The sequence below is a fragment of the Piliocolobus tephrosceles genome, chromosome 3, assembly GCF_002776525.5.
Source record: "Piliocolobus tephrosceles isolate RC106 chromosome 3, ASM277652v3, whole genome shotgun sequence".
Taxonomy (NCBI): Eukaryota; Metazoa; Chordata; class Mammalia; order Primates; family Cercopithecidae; genus Piliocolobus; species Piliocolobus tephrosceles.
This window is the reverse complement of record NC_045436.1, coordinates 9,304,569-9,331,377: the sequence shown is the minus strand read 5'-3', so window position 1 is coordinate 9,331,377 and position 26,809 is coordinate 9,304,569.

The window sequence follows — 26,809 nt, the reverse complement described above, 5'->3', positions numbered from 1 at the left end:
CAAAAAAAAAAAAAAAAAAAGAATGCCCTATAAAACAGGTATAATTGAATTATGTCAGCTTTCACACTGACTGTTTTTCAACTTTTAACTTAAAGCAGAAAAAGAGATAAATGCGAATATTAAATTAGCTTCTTTTTTGAATTTCTACTTTTTTTTAGATTCAGGAGGTTGATGTGCGTGTTTGTTGCATGGTTATATTTTGTGATGCTGAGGTTTGGAGTTTCTCTTATTCTAAAAAAAAAAAAAAAAAAAAAATGGACCTTTAAATTTAAAATACCAGCAGCAACTATCGGTGCAATTATGATCCATAGAAAGAAGTTGGAAGATAAATTATAAAGTTAAAGCAGAACGTATAAAGACACAGATCTGAATTGAAGCTACTTCTTCGTTAATCTTTGCTTATTGATTGCATGCATTTGGCCTTATTTGTTTAATAACTCTTTTCCCATTATAAAGTCTAAGTGTGCTCTAGTCAGAATTTTGAAAATGTAGAAGTGCATAAAAATATTACTCATAAACTTACCCGTTAAAACTAGATAATAATGATGCCAACATATTATTTTAAGATAATTCTAAAACATGTCTTACCTTGTACAATGTTAAAAAAAAAAGCTACTTCATAGTTTAAATCGAGAGCTCTGTCATATTCACCATGCCCGCTGAAAATCTTACTAAACATATTCTCATTTATATTTAAATATATTTTACCACTTCTCATTCTAGATATGTAACATTTAAGATTTGTCAAAGGCAAAATAACAACAAATTTAGTTTAAATATCTAATGGTTTTCAGAGATTCTAGAATCAGACAATGTATCATTTTGTAAAACAAAATAAATGTTCGTATGAGCTGAGCCGAGGAGATTGGTTTCATAGGCAGGAAAGGTCTGAAGAAAAGAGAAATGGTGAATAAAAAACAGATTAATCATTTCACAGTGACTTCTCTTATGGGGTTAAAAACAGAGGACTTCCTTATTATGCTGACACAGTTTGACTAGACTCTCCTGTGTTTTTTTTGGAAAACTGGGCAGTTTCAAAATTCAATTTGAGTAGGTAACACTTAGCATATGTGACTCCATTCTAGTTTGATCTGGTCTGCTGGGGCCTAGGGCAGGAGGCTGGTCCAAAACAATGGCCTCCCATAAACTTTCTTTAAACAGGTGCTAAAACTCATTTGTACCATTTCGTATTGTATACTATATAATGTTACACTCATTTTTATAATAAATGCAAGAGAATAGTTTTCTCCCTTCTATGTAACTCCATTTGTTTTTTACCCCATTCATAAGCTTCTCTTGGGAAAGAACCAATTTGACGCCAATGCCCAAACACCTCTCAGTCCACATAGGAACAGAGACTACAAGCCTTCTTTGGCTAGGTTTGAATTATTAAAGAAAAGTTTTAAAAATATTTCTCGTATCTCTCTGTGATATACTAGAAGTCTTCTGCTTCTCTCCATCCTCGTAAGAGCTACTATTAAAACTACTTCTCTTAAATTCACCTAAAGATGTATACCTTCACTTTGAGAATGAGTATTAGTCTTCCAGAGTTTGTTTAACTACTGCTATTATTTCCATTGATTTTACGCAAAGATAAAATAGCTAGAGTTGGCAAGGAGATTAAATGTATAAATACATACAAAGAAGAAAATTCTGACTACTTTGTTGTTAATAGACCATATAAGATTAAAACCTACACATAGCCTCTTCAGATTTTACAGTATTTCTTTCTGATGGATAATTTTAAGGTTTAATGTATATAATCACGTACTACACTATTACAAGGTAAAGATCAGAATTTATTATTGCCAGGTAGATATGAAACAGGGACTCACATCTAAAGTCAACCAAAGATATTTGTTTTCTCAGTGTGTTTGTGCCAAATCAAATATAGTGACATTATCCACAGATGTAAAGAAGAGCTGTTTTTTTTTTTTTTTTTCCTGCAGCCCACAAATGTGTGGTGAAGCACCCTCTCCTTTAGAGGGCGCAGGTTAGCTGTCAGCTCCCTGCAGCCTAGTCAGTGACCACTTCCTGTTTCCAGTGGCTAGAATCCTGCCCGCCTGGAGTTAGAAATGACCAGCGCGTTTGGAGGATGGAAGGTCGATAATATTAAACTTCTATGTGTTTTTTCTACCTAAGCCTTGCTTTTATATACAACTGGGATTTCGGGCCCCAAGTTTCACTTATTTGTCCACAAAAGGCAATATCAAGCAAAGACTGGGTTTATGCTACTGAAAACTAACATTTCATACAGTTAATTTATGAAAGTGTATCAACCCCGGAAGAGGATTTTTGAACTTTAGAATTACCTAATCATGTTGCTGCTGAAAGAAATTTGCTCTTGGCTTTCAGAGTTTAGAGAATATAGTTGCAGATATCAATTTAGTTCAGTGTTTGAGTGCCTAGTATATGCAAAACATTTTGCTAGATTTCTTGACGGATTCATGAAATAAGTTTATATTCATTATATGGTCATTACTTTAAACTAATAACTAATTTTTTTTTTAGCATTTGCTCTTCCAGGCATTGTACTTATATTCAACATTTCATTTGATATAATTCTCATAATAATATTTTGTGATAGACACCTTTATTATTCGTAATTATAAAAAGGAGACAAAAAGGCTAAATAACTTGCCAGATATCACAGCTTATTATATTAAAGGTGTTCAGTAAGGTGTACGTAGACATTGAAATCATCCTGCCTTAAAGGTGTTAGCGATCGAGTAGGAAAGACAAGAATAAAAAGAACAAATTAAAGTATAGGTTCAACAAATGCCATAAGAAATGAGAAAAATGCTATGGAAACACTGATATGGTGCAGTTAACTTGGTCTGAAAAACAAGAGGCTGAGAAAAGTTCTAGAGAAAGAAAGCAATCTTTAAAGCCTGACTTTGACATATGAATAGAACTTCCATACCTAAGACATTCGTGACTCGGCACAGTGGCTCCCTCCTGTAATCCCAGCACTTTGGGAGGCCGAGGTGGGTGGATTACTTGAGTTCAGGTGCTTGAGACCAGCCTGGCCAACATAGTGAAACCCCGCCTCTACCAAAAAAATACAAAAATTAGCCGGGCATAGTGGTGCACGCCTGTAGTCCCAGCTACTTGCGGGGCTAAGGTGGGAGGATTGCTTGAGCCCATAAGGTGGAGGTTGCAGTGAGCCGAGATTGTGCCACTGCCACTGCACTGCAGCCTGGGCAACAGAGTGAGACTCTGTCTCAAAAAAAAAAAAAAAAAAAAAAAAAAAAAGACGAAGGACGAAAGGAAGAAGGAAAGAAAGAAAGCGCAAAGCCCAAAGGCATTGCAAACTATGAGAATAGCATGAACAAAGAGGTTGGGAAGTACAAATTATACTTGGCCCCTTCCTGGAATAGTTCAGTAGGCAGGTATGGATCTGCAGAGGAGGATGAGGCTATACAAATATTTTTGTTGAATGGTTTTTGATGCAATGAATGCCAAGTCAAAGCATAAGCGATGACTTTTAGAAAGGCTCTTTTGTTATTCAGTTGTGTATGTCTCAATGACCACAGTAAACATTATCAAAACTAACACGTGACAAGGTACTTACTTTTCAGAAACCTTTTTTCACTATTTTGGGGAATTCTCTGCTAAAGAAAAGAAATCATAGGCAGATAAGTGAGAAGAGAGTTCTTAGGACTTCAATGGAGTGGCAGCTTCTGGAATAGGAGGGAGGCATTCCTGATACTCCAAAAGTTAGGAAACTCAGGACAATTATGTGTGATGTTAAATTGTTTTCCATTTTTAATTGATACCCCAAAATTTTAGATTGGAAAACTCATTTTTTCTCACAGATGTAACTTCCTCCATTTTCATCCTGTTGTCCATAGCTAGAACTATGGCCCTATGCTTAGGATTAGAGAAGACTCCTTATCTTTGAAACTGCTTTTTAAAATTAAACAAATGAAATTTTGATTCTTCATTTCACAGATATATTATTCAAACAAAATTCAAAGCTAATATTAGGATATGGATTACTTGCAAACAATCAATACCTATTCAGCACTATTTGACACTAAAGGTTGATAAATATTTGTAAATACCAAGCCTTTCAGAACCTTTAAACATGGCCTAAATTGCAGTTCATCTTGCCACTATCCTTTAAGTGATCTTCATCACTTATTTTATAATCACTTTTATTGCTTTGTTTTATATTTCCTGAAGGATAATTAAAGTTGTTATTTCAAAACAAGGAAGAAATTATTTGTAGTGCTTTATTTGCTACACATGAAAATATTTAATGTAAATATTATATTTAAGGCTAAAATGTTGTATTTGAATACTTGAGTTTTTAAGCTATGTTCTTGTCAATATCAACTGAAGATTCTATACATGAGCAATATATTAAAAATCTTTTTTCAATAAGGCTATCGTTAGAAATATATATTGATCATAGATGCTCTCGGATTTGCAATAGGATTACATGCAGATAAACCCATTATAAGTTGAAAATAGCATAAATCAAAAGTACATTTCATCAACCTCATTGTAACCAAGGAGGATATTGAATATATATAGTTTCCACATTGTCAAAAAGTCAAAAAATAAAATAAGTCAAAGTCAAACCATTGTAAGTTAAGAACTCTCTTTATAAATTTTTCTTTTGATAACTGAGAATAGAGTAAAATACCATGAGTTTATGTATTATTTACTTATGAGATTTTTAATATTTTAATCTTGGATTTATATTACATTTGAACTCCTACAGATATGCTGGTGATAATATGATTTTTTAAAAAACTCTCATCGTAAAGGAACCTCATTAGTAGTTTAGGTGTTTTCGACATCCTGTAGGTGGCCATTTTCCACATTCTATTTTCCTTAAGAAAATAAATTATGAATCGTTTAGTAAATTGAAATTATAAGGAAGTGGGAAGCTAATACAGGAAAATAACCAGATGTAGATTTAGCACTTTTCTTGGATGTTCTCAAGAAGAGTGACCCCAGACAATTATTCTTAAAGACTGCTTCCTACTTATCTTTCACTTGCAGGTCTTACTCCTGTCAAAGAACAAAATTTCAACAAATTGAGTTTTTAAAGATCTAATTGGCTTTTATTAGTGATTCATGAACTGACAGCATCCAGTCAACAAAGTACATAGGAACTCCTCTGCATGCGACAGAAGTCAGTTTATGTAAAAGGCAGCTGGAGCAGGAACAAAGAAACAACCTAGTGCGCAAAGTGGACTGCTCAGCCTCAGGTTACTTCACGTTACTTTCCTTGCATAGGTTAAAACAGAGGAACCCCTTACCATAGCAGCTCAGGCTGACTGGACCCCTTCGCATTGGTTACTGTGAGTCTCCTGTTTTTTTTTGTTTCTTTGTTTGTTTGTTTGTTTTTTCCTCTGTAAAACCATTCTACATGAAAAGTTGGCTTTCATCTGTCCCCTGATTTCTTAGAAGGTCACATCTTACAAGTAAACAGCTTGGTTTGGGTTTGGTGACATGGGACCTTAGCCTGAGTGACTCCATTTTGCGTTGGTCTCTTAGGATGTAGTACAGAAGCACAGTCCAAATCGATGGCTTCCCATACATTTTATTAACACTTGTTCACTCAGTATTTATCATACACTGTTGTTGCATTTCTTGTGGTTCCCTGAGAGACTTGATAGATGAGTTTGTACTGCATTTTGCCTTTTTCCTCCTCAGAGTACTTTGTACTTTGTATACACTTCTGTTAGAATGCCCTTACACTTGCTGTATTTAATTTTAATTGGTAAATATCTGTCGCTCCCATCAGTCTGTGTGGCCCCCCTGAGAGCTGCAGCTGTCATACATTCATTTTTGTATTGTCATGTATCAATTTTTTATTTACCACCCTCCATGGAGGGAATAGAAGTTGTAGGCAAGTTTGAGTTAAAATATCAAACAAAATGTAACATGAAAGGAACCGTGAAGTTTAGGTTAGTTAATGTCAGATCAACAATATTGAGTATGCAAATGAACATATTTGAGAAAAATGGCAAAATCCCAATCGTGCATTAGCAGGGAGAAACATTTTTGAATGTGTTTTAAATGTCACCATGTAGGTGACTGGGCTGGGAACTAGACCTGCTGCAATGTTATTCAAATATTGGAAAGTAACTGCTCCTGAGATACTACTTGATTTTACTTAAATCACCTGTCTGAGCATAGCAACTGAGTTACCTCAGTTTGATGGATTGGTTTATTATGGTTAAATTGAGCATGGAACAATCTAAGTTGATCATTAAAAAGACAAAATCCAGAACCATCATGCTGTGGCTGTTTGAATTCAGTGTTATATCCATGGCCAAAATAGGAGGGGGGCGGGGGGAGTATAGATTTTAAAAAAACATTTCAGAGCAACATTTTCAACACGTCATTGTTAGAAAACACTACATAAAGACATTTTCAATGACCAGATAAAAACCAAATATGGCAACTGACAGCATACATTATCCTTTAAAACATTTTAGACTACATTACGTTTCCTTTTCATTTTGTGGTTGTCATAAATCTGCTGTCGGGGAATTTTTAAAAGTTGTTTCTGAGTTTATGTTAAGCATTTCTTGTTATGTGGTATGCTTTGCTCTATACCCTTCACTCAGGAATTTTTCTACTTTTAGCCATATATCTCTTCCTATAAACCATACTGATGTGATTTTCATTTTAGATTTACAACTGATACTCTCCTTCTAGGAGATGTATTTTGCTGAATGTAGCTCAGTTTTCATTGCTTGAACTAGGCTGGGACTAGCACTTTTTCCTTTTTTACTTAAGCGAGATTAAATAGGTAATAGTTATCTATGTGTGAGGTCTCAATTTTCTATGTAGTATTGTGAGTTTTAGGAGAACCTGAGGGAATTAAGCTTTGGAAACAGTCCTTTATGATCTTTTGTGATCCTATACATATTGATAAGAAGGAGAGTTAGGAATTGTGTATATCAGTCCTTTTTCTTTCTCTTTCAAAGTTAGAATGATCTTATTGCTTTATATTATTACCAGAGCACTATTGTTTTAATTTTAAAACATGGGAAAGGCATAGCTTAAGAAAAAAATAAAATTAAAAACAATAGATACACTACCTCAACTTCTAGGGCTAATCACTACTTACATATTGGTGAATAGTCTTATAGTATTTTGTTTTTGTATGAATAAAAATTATTTCTGGTTTCTTTTGGTGGTTCTTGGATTGTTCTGTATATTTAGATTTTAATCTCTTTTGGTTTAATTTATATTTACCTATTTTCAATAGCTACATAATAATATGTAGCTTTCAATGCCTTATAATATGAATATACCATAATATATTTAACCAATTTTCACTGTTTGACTCTTAAGTTGCTTTCCATTTTTCTGTATTGTTAAAAATACTTTAATAATGAACAATCATCTCGTTAAATTTTGAACAATGCCATGAGTGTTTCTCAGAATTTACTATTTTTAGAACTAAAATTGCCCAGTAGAAGAGAGGATTCTCTCTACACATTCAAATACAGAATCCATTTCTTTTTGATTTGTCTTATAAGCCTGACAATAAGGCTTTTGTCTTGTATAATATGTCTTATAAAGCTGACAATAAGGAAACTACGTCTTAAGATCTTTTGAAAAATATTTCACAATACAACAGGATACTGCACTTTAACAGGCCACTTTCACCTGTTAGTATATTCTAGGCATTCACATAACATCAGATAAATAAACAAGGGAGATCAACATAAAGAGAAGTTCTTTTTAATTCTCTCTCTCTCTCTTTTTTTTTTTTTTTTTTTTGGAAACATCCATAAAATACTGATACAAATGTTACTTATTTATGTACTTATTAAGACTGACAGCCTAGGTACCAAACTAATTATGGTCTGTAGTCACAGGACATGTTTTATGCATTTCTTCTGCGTTTAGAGAACTGTGGAACAGGTTTTGCACCTTAATGAAGAGAAGCTCAGTATCCTCCAAGCTCCTCTGTTTTGGAGGACACAGAATTGTTTTCACATGGTGGCTGTGAGTGACCAGTTCTTCCCAATGTTATAGTATGCTGTGCCCAAGAAAATCTCAATGATCCCATTGTTTAATACATCTAAAGATACTCAGAATTAGATAAATGGGATGTATAAGTAACAAAGTGGGATAGGTTGCTTACTATTTTGAAATGGGAACAAATATATTTGTTGTCTAAATATAGTTATGTCCATTGTATTAAAATAAATTAAAATTATGAAATGAAGTGTTCATTAGAAAGTGCAATAAACTGTTGCCTTTTCTTGCTCAACATTATGATGGCCAGAAGGCCTCATTAAGTCTGGTAGTGGTGGCCTCACAGGCAGGATTATTTTAGAGAGGATAAACCTCATTAAAGAAAAAGCTAGACTCGTTAGCTTTTAAACTGCTACTCAGACCTAATTCCTCTTAGATAAGGCCATATTTATGATAAAGAGTAAAAATGTTTACCTTATACTCATATTTAATTAGCCTAATGGTTTTTATATCAATGCTGTTTATTTCTTATATTTTTAGGCAGAGAAATGGCCATAGAGCCTTATTCCTTATTACCTTTAATTGTTTTCACTTATGATAAAACAAGTTCCTCTCCTGCTAATGCCCTTAGTGACTGCATTTATTAAACAGTCGTTGGCAGAGACCTTAAGGATGTGCAAAATATTTACGTAAAATATAACCTCTACATTCTATTAATCTGTGTACTTATTATCTTCTTAAAAATGAATCAAATAGGTTCCCTGCAGCCCATTGTTACGATTGTTTCTCTTTAACAGAAGCATTTTTTCCTCCAGCAAGTTTTTTTTTTTAATTAATAAGTGTGTGCTTTCTAATAAACTTGACTTTCCTGCATAGCTGGTAGGTAAGCATCAACGGGCCACCTCTTTGCCAGTACAGCACCCCTTTTCCCAATGAGTAGCCTTTTCCATCTGGTCATGGGTCTCAAAAGTTAATGCCCAGAAGGCAGGGCACGGTGGCTTTCGCCCGTAATCCCTCCATTTTGGGAGACTGAGATGGGCGGATCCTTTGAGCCCAGGAGTTCCAGACTATCCTGGGCAACGTGGTGAAACCGCATCTCTACAAAATATGAAAATTTAGCTGGGTGTGATGGCACGCACCTGTAGTCCCTGCTAGTCAGGAGAATGAGGTGGGAGGCTGGCTTGAGCTCAGGATTTGAGGCTGCAGTGAGTCGAGATCACGCCATTGCACTCCAGCCTGGACAACGGAGCCAGAGCTGGTCTCAGAAAATAAAAACAAAACAAAACAAACAAACACACACACAAAAACTTCATTCCCGGAGACAAAGCAGGGGGATCATACAAATAAGCAAGGTGAGCCTCACAATAATGCCAGCTAGTCAGTGTGGAATGGTTCTCTAGAAAGGCTTTCCATGCCAATTTCTTAATCTTATTGCAGCCCAAATACATACATATTCAAGCTGGGTCTCAGTAGCAATTCGCATTTGCAAGACTTTGCTCTACTTCCTTCCTGATTCCCAGATTACTCTTACCTAGGCATACTGATGTATCTTGATGTCTTTTAATGCGCTGTCCACATGCGTACCTAGCATTTCCAAATCTAACCACATGGTAGTGAAAATATCCTCATATTATTTTCGTAATCCCAGCACTTTGGGAGGCCGAGGAGGGTGGATCACCTGAGTTCAGGAGTTCGTGACCAGCCTGGCCAACAAGGTGACATCTCATCTCTACTAAAAATACAAAAATTAGCCGGGTGTGGTGGTGCACGCCTGTAATCCGAGCTACTCAGGAATCTGAGGCAGGAGAATTGCTGGAACCCCGGAGGCGGAGGTTGCAGTGAGCCGAGATGTCACCACTACACTCCAGCCTCGGTGACAGAGTGAAACTCCTTCTCAAAAAATAATAATAATTAAAAAAATTTTCATTTATTCTCTGAGTTACTTCTTTTTGACTGTCAGCATACTTTTTCTTCCACAAACTTCAAAAGGTTGCACACCATCTTTAATATAATTATAAAACCTTTCACTGTTACATAAGAAGTGCTTTTTAAGGTTGTATTCATTCTTTGTGAACTTCTGAATTTTAGTATACATCTAGCATTCTGAATTTTATGAGAATCCTGTTAGCTTTGCTGAGGCATAGGTAGACATGCTACTTATGTCTTTTTTCGACTAAACCACATTATCTCCCTTTACTCTGGTAGTTGACCATGCAAAATATAGTTTTAATTCCCTGTATATTTAATCCAGATCTTATCTTCTTTTCTTGGTTGTTTCCCCTAAGATATTTTTCTTCTCTCTCTCTTTTTTTTTTTTTTTGGTTTGTGTTTTTTGAGACAGAGTCTCATTCTTTTGCCCAGCCTGGAGTGCAGTGGAATGATCTCAGCTCGCTTCAACCTCCGCCTCCCAAGTTCAAGTGATTCTCTTGCCTCTGCCTCCCCAAGCTTGGACTACAGGTTCACGCCAACACACTTGGCTAATTTTTGTATTTTTATTAGAGATGGAGTTTCACCATTGTTGGCCAGGCTGGTCTTGAACTCCTGACCTCAAATGATCCACCCACGTTGGCCTCCCAGCATGCTAGGATTACAGGAGTGAGCCACCACATCCGTTCTCTTCTCCCATTTTTGTATACCCAACATCCATCTAACAAATGCCTGAATTTTCTCCTAGTTCTACAGTGATACCCAGCATATCTTGAAGAACTTAAGACAATTTATGAACAAAAAGTTTAGCAGATCCTGCTAGAGATGGTTTGTTTCTAACGTGAGCTTATGCTATATTTACTGCAGGATTCAGATGTACTCATGCATTTCTGGAAGATGATTCTTTACACCCCCAGCATGCTCTCAGTCTCAGCCCTGGACTTTTTTATTCTCATGATTGTTTTGTGAAATAAATGCTTGTTTGTGAGCAAGAGAAGCACAGATAGAGTGGGAAGGGCAAGTTCTGCCGATGATATGGTGACTATGGCTCAGCTCAACCACCAGCTCATTCCACTTCTCAGGAAAGAGTGAACTGCAAGGAAAAATGAATAAACATGGAAGAGTTCATTTCGCTGATGCACGGTGAGACCTTTGGGGCAATATTTCTTTGGTGCTCATCCCATAATAAAACATGAAGAGAAGAGCATCGTTTACCTGATGAAGTGTGGCATGGCTTCCATAGATTGAGGGCTCCAGAAAATCTAGTTTGACATAATTACGTGATGGTACTGGCCTGTTCTTGCAGCTTTAGGTGGGTGAGAGGCAGTATTACAAGGGAAATTTTGGGAACCTCCCATAAAGGAGTCCTTAGTTCCCCCGGACTACCAGAATAAATTGATACAAATTTGTCAGCTTAAAATAACAGACATGTATTCTCCCACAGTTCTTGAGAACAAAGACTGCACTTAAGGTTTCATCAGGATTAATTATTTCTTGGGGGCTCAGAAAGAGAATCTACGCTTCTCTTCCAGCTTCTAGTGTTTGCCAGCAATTCTTGGCAGTTCCTTAGCTTGTGGGTGAAGCACTCCAGGCTCTGCCTCCATTTCCACATGGCTTTCTCTTGTGTGTGTCTCTGTGTCTGTCTCTGCTTCGTTTTCTCATAATAACAACACACATTGGATCAGGGGCCTCTAGTCCAGTAAGACCTCAACTTGATTACATCTGCAAAGACCCTGTTTCCAAATGTCACATTCACATGTGCCAGGGGTTAGGGCTTCAATGTATCTTTTTCAAGGAACCCAATTTTTAGCAGCAATGTCGAGGATATCTTTCACTGTTTAGAAAGCAGTAGAGTCCACTGTGGCAAACATCCTCTGGGGACAAATACTAATGCCATATAGCAGCTGAAAAAAAAAAAAAAAAAAAAAAAAAAAGGAAAGAAAATCTTCCTTTCTCTCTTTTTGTTTCCAAACTTGAGTCTCTAAGGAAGATTCTGATTAAGATTTTTGGGAGCTGATATATTATGTTCAACCACATAAAACTGTTTTGTGAAGCTAAAAAGTTTTCATATAGACAGTTTCTTGTTATTCAACCTAATAGCAAGTAAACTAAGAGTCAGAAAATTATTACAGATTTCCATTGTGACCATTTTTGTGACCTCAGATTGATACTCTTACATTGCAAAAAATAGAGGATTGAGTGACAGGAGGTAAATGACTGCTTTTTAACCTGAAAAACAAGTTTAAATGTAGTCCATGATGGAACTTCCCCTTTTACGACATTTTAAAGATTTATAGACAAAATTAAGTCATGTATATTTGATGGATGTTTCAAAACTGATTCTATTAGACAACACACTTTTGCCTTTCTGAGTTAGGCCTGATGTGAATAGATGCATTTTTGAGAGCGTATTTTTTTTTTTTCTATAATAACCAAGAGTAAAAGCAAGGTGAGTTGAAAGGATTTAAAATCCTATATAAGACTGTGAATTAACTTCAAACCTCTTTAGTGATAAGCTACATATCATTGTATTTATTTACCCTTAGGATTTGCATAGTGATTTTTTTTCCTCTCAACATTTATCTAAATTGAGTAACATCAAATTTATTTCTGATCGCTTTTCCAATTTTTGAAAGTAATTTATATTCCAATACTATTTTATAGGGGACTGACTAGCCCAAACACTGTCCCTCTGGATTTGCATTGATATTGCTTTGGAATTTGTAATGTCATCTTATAGACTTGACTTGATTTGATTGAATTAATTTAATCCTAGATCTCACTACACTGCTGTTTCTAGCAGCTTAAAATGTATCACCAAAAATATTTTCATATACTAACTTAGGTTTGTATGGGAGGATTCACTCATGAAATAGTCAATGTAGCCAAAGTCTGTTTTTGAAAAATATTCCTTTGATCTAATTACTTTGTTTTATCAGTTTAGTGAACAAATCTTCATGCAAAATTCACTGAATTGGCAAGATGGTAACTGAGCAAAATACGGGTTACACTGATACTCAGATTTGATTCTTGATTTTGATTGTGCATACTTTTGACAGCTGTTTAAAACTTCCTAAGAAGATGTGACCTAGAAAACAAAAGTAAAACAAACAATAGAAATATGGTAGAAAAAGTCAGGACTGAAATTCGGCAACTATAAGAATATGTCATCCTATGTGTCAAATAAGCATAGAGTTCAAACATATTTTTAGCAAAAACATTGCCTTACATTTCTACTAAAAATTGAAGCTATCAATTATCCGTTAACATTTACGTGTTTCAAAAAAAAAAGCAAAACAAAAGCTGGAATGTTTTGTTTAGAGTATTCAGTGATAACCTACTGCTTACTCTGTGCATTAAATAAATTTATATTTTATTGCTCCTTCAGTTGCACATTCCAGCAGCTTGAGTTTGAAGTGTGTTACCAGGAGCAAGGATTTTCATTAGGAAGTGCCTGGAGGTGATATAGACTGATAAATAAGAGAAGCTATGTGATTCTGACCTCATCAGACCACTGTGGACAAATGTATCCTTAGCCACAGTTATTTTTTCTTTTCAACTGATGCTGGTCTCTATGCATATTTTTAGTAAAATGATTGAGTAGGGGCAGAACTGTTTTTCTGATTGACAAATTAGACAATATCCAAAGCTGAAGTTCATTTAATGGGCTGTGTGTGCATCTCTTTCGAAAAATTAGACAGTACCCTTAGGACTTTTTTTCTCAGAATTTGTATCCTTAGGTTAGATTGCAGAGTAAATGACAACAACCTTTGCTTATGTGTTATGTCTTTATAGCAGTATCTACAAAATCATTTAAATGTGCATGTAACACGGGGCATTAATTTCCCCAGTGAGAAATGACAAATCACTAGGACCATTTAATTAGATCCTTGGTTTTGAAATAGTATCTGTTGCAAAACTGAGGGGAATTTCTATAAAAATTCTTTGATGGAATTTTCAAAATACCATATGCAAAAGACAGATTAAAGGGGGGAAATAGAGACGAAATAATGTACCTTTCCCTTTCTAGAGAAAAAGCCATCATCACACTTCGCAGTTTGATACCAATAAGAGGTAATACCTTTGTGATATGAAAATGCCTACATTAACAATACTGAAAACCAGATTGACTAATAAGTTGTTACTCCAGAGGAAACAACCTGTTATTACCAGAATTGAAGCACTTCAGAGGCCTGTCTGGCACTTGAGACTTTAGATCAACCTGACAAAAGGCTAAGGAGCTGCTAGAAATTAATGTTGTCCTACCATGTTCAATGGTTTTTGATGAAGAGTTTTTGAGCTGATCATGTGAAAATGTTTTCTACAATTGTTACTCAATTAAAATGCAAATACTTTCATAAACTATATGCATGAAAGGCATCTTTTCATAACTAAGACTGCTTTTGATAGTCTTATTATACATATGTCCTTATATTTGTGATGTGAATTCAAATAGTTAACATTTTAATTTCTTTATTATTTTAATTTATTTCCCAGTGGTTGTTGAACAACTTACGGAATTAAATTATGCTTCACTGTTTATATTCTCAAATAGATATTTTGGAAGAAAGGATGGTTTTAATCAAGAAAAAAAAAATCCTCTCTTTTTTTTTTTTTTTTTTAACTTCTTAGTGCCTGGAGTACTGTTGACGCAGAATAACTCTATAATAACATCCTTGTTGAGTGGAAACTTGGCTTAGATGGGAATCATGGATCCATCCTTCCCTGTTGAGTGAACTTAGACAGTTCACTTAACTTCTCTGAGGTCTAGCTTTACTCTTATAAAATGAAGGTATCAATAATAAACTACTTCAAAGGGTTTTGTGAGATTTGAGTGAATTTTGTAGGTAATGCATTTAGCCTAGCACACAAAAGACATTCGATACATGTTGTTTTATGTTTATGTAAGGCAAGTTACGACATGGTCATAGTTGTTTTGCATCTAGGAACTAGATTGTGGAGACACTGAAGATAATTGGCTCTCCAGCTATACAGTTAACACTTATTAATTAGAAGAATGACGGTGACTCAATGGAAATTAATTCATCCTCTCATCTCACTAAATTATCTCTGTCATTTTCTTCACACACATTTGCAAAATAAATTAAATGATTTTAGGAGCAAAAGGGTGGTTTAGTGTGAAATGCAAAGTTTTAATGTTTTGTATAAAATTCCAGAAAAATTTGCCTGATAAAGGCCACTGAATAGCGTAAAGGCAACTTGTAGAAGAAGCTAATTATTTTCTCTGTGAATGTTGGTTATTCAAATACATTCTTTACCACATTCGTGGAAAATCTTTTCCTGAATATTTTCTGCCTTTACAGTTTGTCTCTGAAATCCGAATTATCTTTCAGATATTTATTTCATCCTTTACATAATTTTTAACACTTTCCCAACTTTTCTCCTCTATATAAAATTTTCATATGATTTTCCCAATTGTCAAATCTACATCATATTTTCCTTTAGGTTTTTTTTTTTTTTTTTTTGGTGTTTTCTTCTTTCCCTCTTTTTCTGAGCCTAGCTAAGACCTTTACTCAAATTCCAAGTCTTCTTTCTCTTCCAGCAGTAATTATTCTCTGTACCATACATTTGGTCACCTCATATAATCTTTTAGAGGATCTCCCTAAATATTATCTTATACTATTGCCTTTTGCTGATGTTTACATACATCTTTACATCACACATCCTGCCTGACACATTTCTGTACATGTAATAAGTGGGCAGCATTTAATGTGTTAAATAGCCTATTCTAAGGCATTGAAGGTATGTGATTGAGGAGAGTTGGAGGTAAAAAGAAGATCAATTATTTTTTTCTTAGTGTAATCATTAATTCTACATTTTGAAAAAAGAAATATATATATTTTATTTTGTTTTCATAAATAGGTCAGAATTAAATCCAGTAATGTCTCTAGTTAACATCATGAAAATCTTTGAGTTTCTTTAGGTATCAGGAAATATACTTGTTATTAACATGTACTTATTGAGGAGGATAAAAAGATGATAAATTTCCCCTTTGTTTACATTTACAATTTTACTCTGCTTCATTATACCTTTTTATATTCATTAAGAAGACAGTGGCAATGCCATCTGGTTGGAAAACTGAGAACAATTTTTCTAAGTTGTTGATTTTAGAGGTGAAGAATATCAATGTCACCTTTTGAAAATAAAAGTTTGAAATGTGTGTAATTGCTCAAAGTGGAATAGTAAAATAAAAGTGAGGAAATTTGATATTTGTGGCCTAGACTTTATTACTTTATCTTTGAAATATACAATTCTCAAGGGTAAGACTAATTTATTAAATTTGCGATTGGATCAGAAGGCTTTTGTGAGATGTACTGTACTCAAACATTCAAACTCATACCATTAGTTTCCTGATGCCATTGCAACAAAAAACACCTGCTGCTCCTTGTCAATTTTCTTCTATTTACACTTTATCTTATTGAACTAAATGTATTTCTGTAAAGTACATCAAGTCCTTTTGGAAATTCTGAAGCATAAATGAGTAGACAGGCAGAGACAGCAATAGGAGAAAATAAATGGAGGAGAGGCAGACACAGTCACCTAGAAATGTGAATTCCTGCTGCATTTCATATGATTTATTTGACAAGGCTGTTTGAGAGTTGGTATTCACTATTGTAGTCTATGCAGTAGCTATGATACTTGAAGCTGTTGATATATCTTCTATTTGTAGATTGTTAAACATACCATATCATCCTCCAAGAGTCTTTAAATATATTAATGGAAACAGCAAACTAGCAACACCAAAGGAATATACCCTGTTGCAAAATGTCCTTGATTATACGTTTGAGTAGTATCAATAGTAGTAGGATAACGTAGGAGCTGTTTTACTGCTCTTAAATCCTACTTTGATAGGGGCTGTCACTACTCTAACATATTCAGATACTTTTGCTCCAATTTTCTTCTGTCGGTTTTTCCTTCTTAGGAATTTACACACACACACACACACAGACACACACACAAACACACACACACAGACACACACACACACACACATACGAGAGCAGCCGATCATTCCCCAAAGAGACCTAAAATATACTGAAAATTGAAGATAGGTCTATTTTTTTTCAAAAGCAAAAATGTTATCAGAAACAAGTTCTATCTACTATTACTTTAGTAATTAACATACTAATAAGCTCATGAGAATACATAAAATTAAAGCCTAATATTTTACATGGCCAATCCTTATAATCTCCACAGTAAAATTATGTATATTTTGAGTTCTTGAAGCAATAAATTCCTGTAGGCCTGGCCTAGAAGATTAGATAGATAGAATAGGCAGATTGATATGTGGATAAATACACATGCCCAAATTTCTACACATAAATGTCTTCAAACATGTAAGTATATAAAATTTTAAGGGTCTATCTTATCCCTGTTCCCTTATTGCATCTATTATGGAAAATGTAGGTTTTCATATTAAATACTAGATACTTTCTGAATATTCTTTTGATAAAATATAATTCTCAAAGCATTGTTTTTGAGTTAAAATTATGAAAAGAGTATAGATTAATAGAAGGAAAAGATGAAGAGTATAGCTAAGAATGAAAGAAGACTGGGAGGCTTTGTTTATTTGTGCTTTATTTTTATGGGAATAAACAGTGACCGGGATGCTGTAACGTAAGTCCTAATGTCTGAATTACACGTAACTATCGTCATGACTTTCTTCATAGAGTTGCCAACCCTGTAACTGGTTGAAGGGCCATCAGATAGCGCCAGATTTCAGCAGAAATTTTAGTACTCTCTGGGCTAAATTTATTTCTATTCCCTTTGTTTCACTGCAAGGGTACAAATCTAATTGCTCTAATCACCCTCTGATAGAAAATGTTCAATTGGTCTTCATTGACAATAGACAGAACTCTGAATTTCTCAATATGCCTCACATGCCCATGAAGATCTAGTTCATGTTGATGTCTGAGTTATTTTCTTGACTATCCCCTGTCTACTGTGTATTCTAGCCAAGCTAATATATTTTTATTTCCACCAAACAAATGTATCTTTCTCTCATCTCCATCACTACCCCCACCTCTCTCTCTGTCTCTCTCTCCCCACTTTAGATATTTGCATATGCTGTTTCCTCAGTGAGAGTTGATTTCATTTCCACTAACAAATGTTTCCTTCAACTGGCCATTAGTTGCTCATCATTCAGGTATCAATTTAGTTGTTCCATCCTCCAGAAAGCCTCATTTCCAGAACAGTCTCATTCTTCCACATTGTGTTCTGTAATGGTGGAATTGTGAGAGTCCTGATCTGAATTCCCTGTAAGCCTCCAAATTAATGAGTGTATTTGGATAACTCTTTAATTCCCAGTCCCTAGCAGATTGCATTAATAGTAGGGCATACGTAGTAAATATTTGTTGAATAAACAAAACCCACCAGCTCCTTGGAAAAATGCAAAAGTATATACTTAAGCCACTAGGCAAATATAGGTAGTATTCATTAAATCAGCTAACCACTGGTTCTTTCAAAAGTATTTTTGGAATAATTTTACTGTTTCTGCCACACAGTCAGGTGTTTGTAAGGGTTTGACCACCTTTGGTTAATGAAAAGGGAGAACAGCAGGTTGCTAGTCATAGGAACAGAGTTTGAGGTTGCTTGGAAGTATTAGGAACATTATATGTTTTATGTAATAGAAAAAAATATTTTTAGGTTATGATTACAAAGTATTAATAAATACTGTTAAATATTACAGGATACATATATATAATATATATATACCTTAAACATATTAATTTAACTCTTTGTTATTTTTCACCCTAAGTGCAATAATTCACTCATCTACTGCTCTCCAAAGGTTAATGTATTCGTATTTATAAAGGGAAAATAATCACTTATGTTGTTCAGTGTGAAACTTGATCTTCTATTTAATGTTCAAAATCCTCAAGTGCAGAATGAAATAGCAGTGTGCATTTTGTGGAATTTGATATTTCAAGGAAATGAGTGGACTCTAGAACATTCGTTTGCTCTAATTACTGTAAGAGATCTTTGTCTTAGTTTAATCATCCAGCTTTAGAAATTCATGGAAATAAAGCAAAATAGCAAAAGGAAAAATAGTTTAATAGGAATGGGCTCTGACTAGAATTGTGGTTTTTGGAATAATACATTAGGTTTGTAATCAATTATGAATGAAATGTCTGATCCATATTTTTCCACATCATTGACTAGCACAGCATCTCTCATGCCAAAATTGATTATGGAAGTAGCACCTCTTCTGTCATAACTGTCTGGACCAGGAAGAGTATGATATCTGAAGAACAGCAATTAGCATCAGAAATCAGTCATTCTGACGCTGTTTTCCAGAGTTCATCTAGAAAAAAGTAATAATACTCCCATCGACTCTGGATATGGGCGTGTGGATGTGCACAAACAAACTGATACTTATTTGTGGTCTGTTGGATTGAAAACTTGACATTTTCTGCTTGTGTTGAAAACAGAACAAATCAGTCTGGTTAATCCCCGTAAATAAGAATGTGGCATCCCAGTGAAATGGGAAAACATGTAGTTTGGGAGTATTTTTCAAGGTTAACAATCCCTATTAGCATATATGGATTTATTAGCTGATTGCCTAGTTAATGCAAGCCTACTATGGTGTTTTCATTGCTCTGCTTTAAATATCACATAGTTATACTTTCAAATTTTACTTCATTTGTGTGGTTTTTTAAAAAAGAATAAATATATATTTGGTCAAACAAAATAGCATCCAAAAAGAATGAATATTTCCAGAACTAATTTGGTACTACTAGAGCTAAGAAGATAAAAAATATATAGAATATTTCTAAAATGTAAGTTAAATCTATAAAATAATATTGATACTATAATTTCATTGATTTTTATAAATTAATCAAAGAAAAATTATAATTCATGTAATCTGAACTATTTAGCAATCATAATTTTGTGGAATCATGTGTCATTTGCACTTGCAAAATTTCTAAAAAGTAGGAGGATTTATTCTTGTTGATTCTTAGATTTACACAAAAAAAGTCACAAAGTTCAAGAAAACTATTCTTTGCTGTGGCTTTAATACACATAATTAAATCTTTCACAATCATTCTTTCTTCTGACAAGAACTAGATGCATTTGTTACAGTTTATAATGATAAATGTGAATGATGAAAACAGATATTGAAGAAACTGACACAGACCAAAAAAAAAACAAAAAACAAAAACAAAAAACAACTCCAAATTCATTTGCAGCTTCTTAACCTGCAGAATATTTAACTTGCATTAGACAAAAGCACTGTTCTCTAAGAACCTACAATTGGAAGTGGGCAGATAAGAGACAAAACCTGTCACTCTCTTATTGCTACCTACGGCATCAATGTGTTCTAGGAGTCACACAGGCCACTGGGATGAGACTTCTGAAGCAGGAGAGGTCCCTTCTGGTTAGGTCAGGGAAAAGTCTGTGGCAGGAGTGGTTCCTCTTATGCCATGCTTTGTAATGATAATGATTCCTATAGTTTCTGCATTCTACCTGCTGCATCAGCCTTCCTTGGAATAACTCCAGCAATTGGTGCCTCTAATAAATGTCCTGTTTTATTGTTCAGGGGCTACCACTACTATCATGTGAACACCAATTAAATAAACATTTGTTCGGGATTCCCAGGCAAGATGGCCAAATAGGAACAGTTCTGGTCTGCAGCTCCCAGCAAGACCAATGCAGAAGGTGGGTAACTTCTGTGTTTCCAGCTGAGGTACCCGGCTCTTCTCATTGGGATGATGGTGGGTGTAGCCCACAGAAGGTGAGCAGAAGCAGGGTGGGGTGTTGCCTCACCTGGGAAGTGCAAGGGGTTGAACTCTCTTCCCTAGCCAAGGGAAGCCGTGAATGAGGGACAGTGCAATCCAGTCCAGATATAACACTTCTCCCAGTGTCTTCACAACCTGCAGACCAGGATATTCCCTCGAGTGCCTACACCACCAGGGCCCTGAGTTTCAAGCACAAAACTGGGCAGCTGTTTGGGCAGACACCGAGCTAGTTGCAGGAGGTTTTTTTTTTCTTTTCTTTTCTTTTTTTTTTTTTTTAACCCCAGTGGCACCTGGAACACCAGCAAGATAGAACCATTCACTTCCCTGGAAAGGAGGCCGAAGTCAGGGAGCCAAGTGGTCTTGCTCAACGGAGCCTACCCCCATGGAGCCCAGCAAGCTAAGATCCACTGGCTTGAAATTCTCGCTGGCAGCACAGCAGCCTGAAGTCAACATGGGAAGCTAGAGTTTGGTAACAGGAGGAGCATCCAGCATTACTGAGGCTTGCGTAGGTGATTTTCCCCTCACAGTGTAAACAAAGCCATTGGGAAGTTTGAACTGGGCAGAGCCCACCTCAGCTCAGCAAAGCCACTGTGGCCAGATTACCTCTCTAGATTTCTCCTCTCTGGGCAGGGCATGTCTGAAAGAAAGGCAGCAGCCCCATTCAGGGACTTATAGATAAAACTCTCATCCCCTTGGGACAGAGGACTTGGGGGTAGGGGTGGCTGTGGGCTCAGCTTCATCTTACTTAAACGTTCCTGCCTGATGACTCTGAAGAGCAACGGATCTCCCAACACAGTGCTCGAGCTCTGCTAAGGGATAGAGTGCCTCCTCAAGTGGGTCCCTGACCCCTGTGCCTCCTGACTGGGAGACATCACCCTGCATGGATTGACAGATATCTCATACAGGAGAGCTCCAGCTGGCATCTGGTGACTACCCCTCTGGGATGAAGCTTCCAGAGGAAGGAGCAGGCAGCAATCTTTGCTGTTCTGTAGCCTTTGCTGGTGATACACAGGCAAACAGGGTCTGGAGTGGACCTCCAGCAAACTCCAGCAGACCTGCAGAAGGGCTTGATTGTCAGAAGGAAAACTAGTAAATAGAAAGCAATAGCATCAGCATCAACAAAATGACAACCATGCAAAAATTCCATCCAAAGATCACCAATGTTAAAGACCAAAGGTAGATAAATCCACAAAGATGAGGAAATGCCAGTGCAAAAATGCTGAAAATTTCAAAAACCAGAACACCTTTTCTCCTCCAAAGGATCACAACTCTTCACCAGCAAGGGAACAAAACTGGACAGAGAATGAGTTTGATGAATGGACAGAAGTAGGTATCAGCAGGTAGGTAATAACAAGCTCCTCTGAGCTAAAGGAGCATGTTCAAACACAATGCAAGGAAGCCAAGAACCTTGATAAAAGGTTACAGGAACTGCTAACTAGAATAACCAGTTTAGAAAAGAATATAAATGACCTGATGGAGCTGAAACACAGCATGAGAACTTCGTGAGGCATAAACAAGTATCAATAGCTGAATCGATCAAGCAGAAGAAAAGATATCACAGATTGAAGATCAACTTAATGAAATAAAAGCATGAAGACAAGATTAGAGAAAAAGGAATGAAAAGGAATGAACAAACCCTCCAAGAAATATAGGACTATGTGAAAAGAACAAACCTACAATTGATTGGCGTACCTAACAGTGATGGAGAGAATGGAACCAAGTTGGAAAACACACTTCAGGATATTATCCAGGAGAACGTCCCCAACCTAGCAAGACAGGCCAACATTCAAATTCAGGAAATACAGAGAACACCACAAAGATACTCCTTGAGAAGAGCAATCCCAAGACACATAATTGTCAGATTCACCCGGGTTGAAATGAAGGAAAAAGTGTAAGAGCAGCCAGAGGCGAAGGTTGGGTTACCCACAAAGGGAAAGCCATCAGACTAACAGTGGATCTCTCTGCAGAAACCTTACAAGCCAGAAGAGTGGGGGCTGACATTCAACATTCTTAAAGAAAAAAATTTCAACCCAGAATTTCATATCCAGCCAAACTAAGCTTCATAAGTGAAGGAGAAATAAAATCCTTTACAGACAAGCAAATGGTGAGGCATTTTGTCACCACCAGGGCTGCCTTACAAGAACTCCTGAAGGAAGCACGAAGTATGGAAAGAAAAACCCAGTACTAGCCACTGCAAAAACATACCAAAATGTATAAACTGTTGACACTAAGAAGAAACTGCACCAACTAATGGGCAAAATAACCAGCTAGCATCATAATGACAGGATCAAATTAACACATAACAATATTAACCCTAAATGTAAATGGGCTAAAAGCCCCAATTAGAAGACACAGACTGGTGAATTGGATAAAGGGTCAAGACCCATTGGTGTGCTGTGTTCAGGAGACCCATCTCACATGCAAAGACAAACATAGGCTCAAAATAAAGGGATGGAGGAAGATTTACCAAGCAAAATAAAAAAAAAAAAAAAAGAGAGACAAAGAAGGGCATTACATAATGGTCAAGGGATCAATGCAATAAGAAGAGCTAACTATCCTAAATATATATGCACCCAATACAGGAGCACCCAGATTCATAAAGCAAGTTCTTAGAGACATACAAAGAGACTTAGACTCCCACACAATAATAGTGGGAGACTTTAACACCCTACTGTCAATATTAGATCAATAAGACAGAAAATTAACAAGGATATTCAGGACTTGAAATCAGCTCCGAACCAAGTGGAACTAGCAAACATCTACAGAACTTTCCACCCCAAATAAACAGAATATACATTCTTCTCTGCACCACATAGTACTTACTCTAAAATTGACCACATAATTGAAAGAAAAATACTCCTCAGCAAATGCAAAAGAATGGAAATCATAACAAACAGTCTCTCAGACCACAGTGCAATCAAATTAGAACTCAGGATTAAGAAACTCACACAAAACTGCACAACTACGTGGAAACTGAACAACCTGCTCCTGAATTACTACTGGGTAAATAACAAAATTAAGGAAGAAATAAATAAGTTCTTTGAAACCAATGAGAACAAAGACACATGTACCGGAATCTCTGGGTCACAGCTAAAGGAGTGTTTAGAGAGAAATTTATAGCACCAAATGCCCACAGGAGAAAGCAGAAAAGATCTAAAATTGACACCCTAGAATCACAATTAGAAGAACTAGAGAAGCAAGAGCAAACAAATTCAAAAGCTAGCAAAAGACAAGAAATAACTAAGATCAGAGCAGAACTGAAGGAGATAGAGACATGAAAACCCTTCAAAAAATTAATGAATCTAGAAGCTTTTTTTTTTTTAAAGATTAATAAAATAGGCCACTGGCCAGGCTAATGAAGAAGAAAAGAGAAGAATCAAATAGATGCAAGAAAAATAAAGGGGATAGCTCCACTGATCCCACAGAAATACAAACTACCATCAGAGAATACTATAAACACCTCCTCACAAATAAACTAGAAAATCTAGAAGAAATGGATAAATTCCTGGACACATATACTTTCCCAAAACTAAACCAGGAAGAAGTCAAATCCCTGAATAAACCAATAACAAGTTCTGAAATTGAGGCAGTGATTAATAGCCTATCAGCCAGAAATGCCCAGGAGCAGATGGATTCATACAGGAATTCTACCAGAGGTACAAAGAGGAGCTGGTACCATTCCTTCTAAAACTATTCCAAACAATAGAAAAAGAGGGGTTCCTCCCTAACTTATTTTATGAGGCCAGCATCATCCTGATACCAAAACCTGGCAGAGACACAACCAAAAAAAGAACATTTCAGGCCAATGTCCCTGATGAACATCGATGTGAAAATCCTCATTAAAATACTGCAAACCAAATCCAGCAGCACATTAAAAAGCTTATCCACCATGATCAAGTCAGTTTCATCCCTGGGATGCAAAGCTGGTGCAACATATGCAAATCAATAAATGTAATCCATCACATAACAGAACCGATGACAAAACCCACATGATTATATCAATAGATGCAGAAAAGATCTTCAATAAAATTCAACACCTCTTCATGCTAAAAACACTCAATAAACTAGTTATTGATGGAATGTATCCACTTTGGGAGGCTGAGGCATGCGGATCATGAGGTCAGGAGTTTGAAACCAGTCTGGCCAACATAGTGAAACCCCATCTCTATTAAAAATACAAAAAATTAACCAGGCGTGGTGGCGGGCACCTGTAATCCCAGTTACTCAGGGGGCTGAAGAAGGAGAACCCCTTGAACCCAGAAGGTGGTGGTTGCAGTGAACCAAGATTGCTCCGTTGCACTCCTGCCCAGGTGACAGTGTGAGACTCTGTCTCAAAAAAATAATAATAAATAAATCATTCTACTACAAACCTCATGCACACATATGTTTATTGCAGCACTATTCACAATAATAAAGACTTGGAACCAACCCAAATGCCCATCAATGATGAATAATGACTGGATAAAGAAAGTGTGGGACATATACACCATAGATAAAGAAAGTGTGGGACATATACACCACAGAGTACTATGTAGCCATAAAAAAGAAAGATTTCATGTCCTTTGCAGGGACATGGATGAAGCTGGAAAACATCATTCTCAGCAAAGTAATACAGGAACAGAAAAACAAACACTGCATGTTCTCACTCATAAGTGGGAGTTGAACAATGAGAGCATATGGGCATAGGGAGGGGAATATCACACACTGGGGCCTGTCAGGGGGTGGGGGGCTCGGGGAGGGATAGCATTAGGAGAAATACTTAATGTATATGAAGGGTTTATAGGTGCAGCAAACCACCATGGCACATGTATACCTATGTAACAAACCTGCACGTTCTGCACATGCATCCCAAAACTTGAAGTATATTAAAAAAAAACAAACAAACAAACAAACAAACAAACAAAACATTTGTTCATTTTTGTGTTCATTTCAGGATCTAGCATGCTAACATGCAGGCAATATTTTTATTTTGTTTATTTGTTTGTTTAAATCTTTAACAATATGTGCTTTGCTTAATTATCTTTGTTACCACAAGATTTGTATCTGTCTGTTCTACCTGTGCTTCAACATAATTAAGGCAGTGGCTGAGCCTAACAAACAGTGCTTAACAATTGCTAATTAGTATATTGTATTTAAAAATACAACCTTTCACCAAGATTTTATGGATAAAAAAAATTCATGTGACCATACTAATTTATTAAAGCCAACAAAGACAAATAATTAAAAAAACACTATGACGGACTTTCCCAAAATTCAAAGGAGACTTTAAAGACTGTTTGTTTCCCAGCTGTTTGCATGATGTGATACACTACGTGGCTCTCATCACAGATATAATTAATAGGCACTTGTTATTTCAATCATGAAATTAAAATAACTATTTTGTTTCTCATTTACCTATTAACATTTGGCTGTCTTTGATGGCACGGATCATCATGCAGAAATGTTTTAGGTTTAGACTAAACGTAAACATGGGTCTGAAGAGTCAAGATCCAAATTATTGGCCAGGCACGGTGGCTCAAGCCTGTAATCCCAGCACTTTGGGAGGCTGAGACAGGTGGATCACGAGGTCAGGAGATCGAGACCATCCTGGCCTACACGGTGAAACCCCATCTCTATTAAAAAATACAAAAAACTAGCCGGGCGAGGTGGCGGTGCCTGTAGTCCCAGCTACTCGGGAGGCTGAGGCAGGAGAATGGCGTGAACCCGGGAGGCGGAGCTTTCAGTGAGCTGAGATCCGGCCACTGCACTCCAGCCTGGGCAACAGAGCGAGACTCCGTCTCAAAAAAATAAAAATAAAAAAATAACCAAAGAAAGATCCAAATTATCCACTCTTGGTTTAGTTGGCCACATGGTTGTATCAGTTTTTTATTGCTGCTGTGACCTACTACCACAAAATTAATGGCTTAAAACAAACCACATTTAATATCTTATAGTTCTGAGGTCAGAGTCCAAAATGGGTCAGTGAGCTTACTTTTGGGGGCCCTGGAAGAGGACCTGTTCCTTGTCTCTTCCAGCTTCTAGAATCTGCCTGCATCCTTGGGCTGATGGGCCTCCAGCTCTTCCGCCTCTCCTTCCATCTTCACATCTTCTTTTCGGACTCTTAACCCCCCTGCCTCCCTCTTAAAAAAGCTTGTGATTCCACCATTCCTATCCAGAAAATCCAA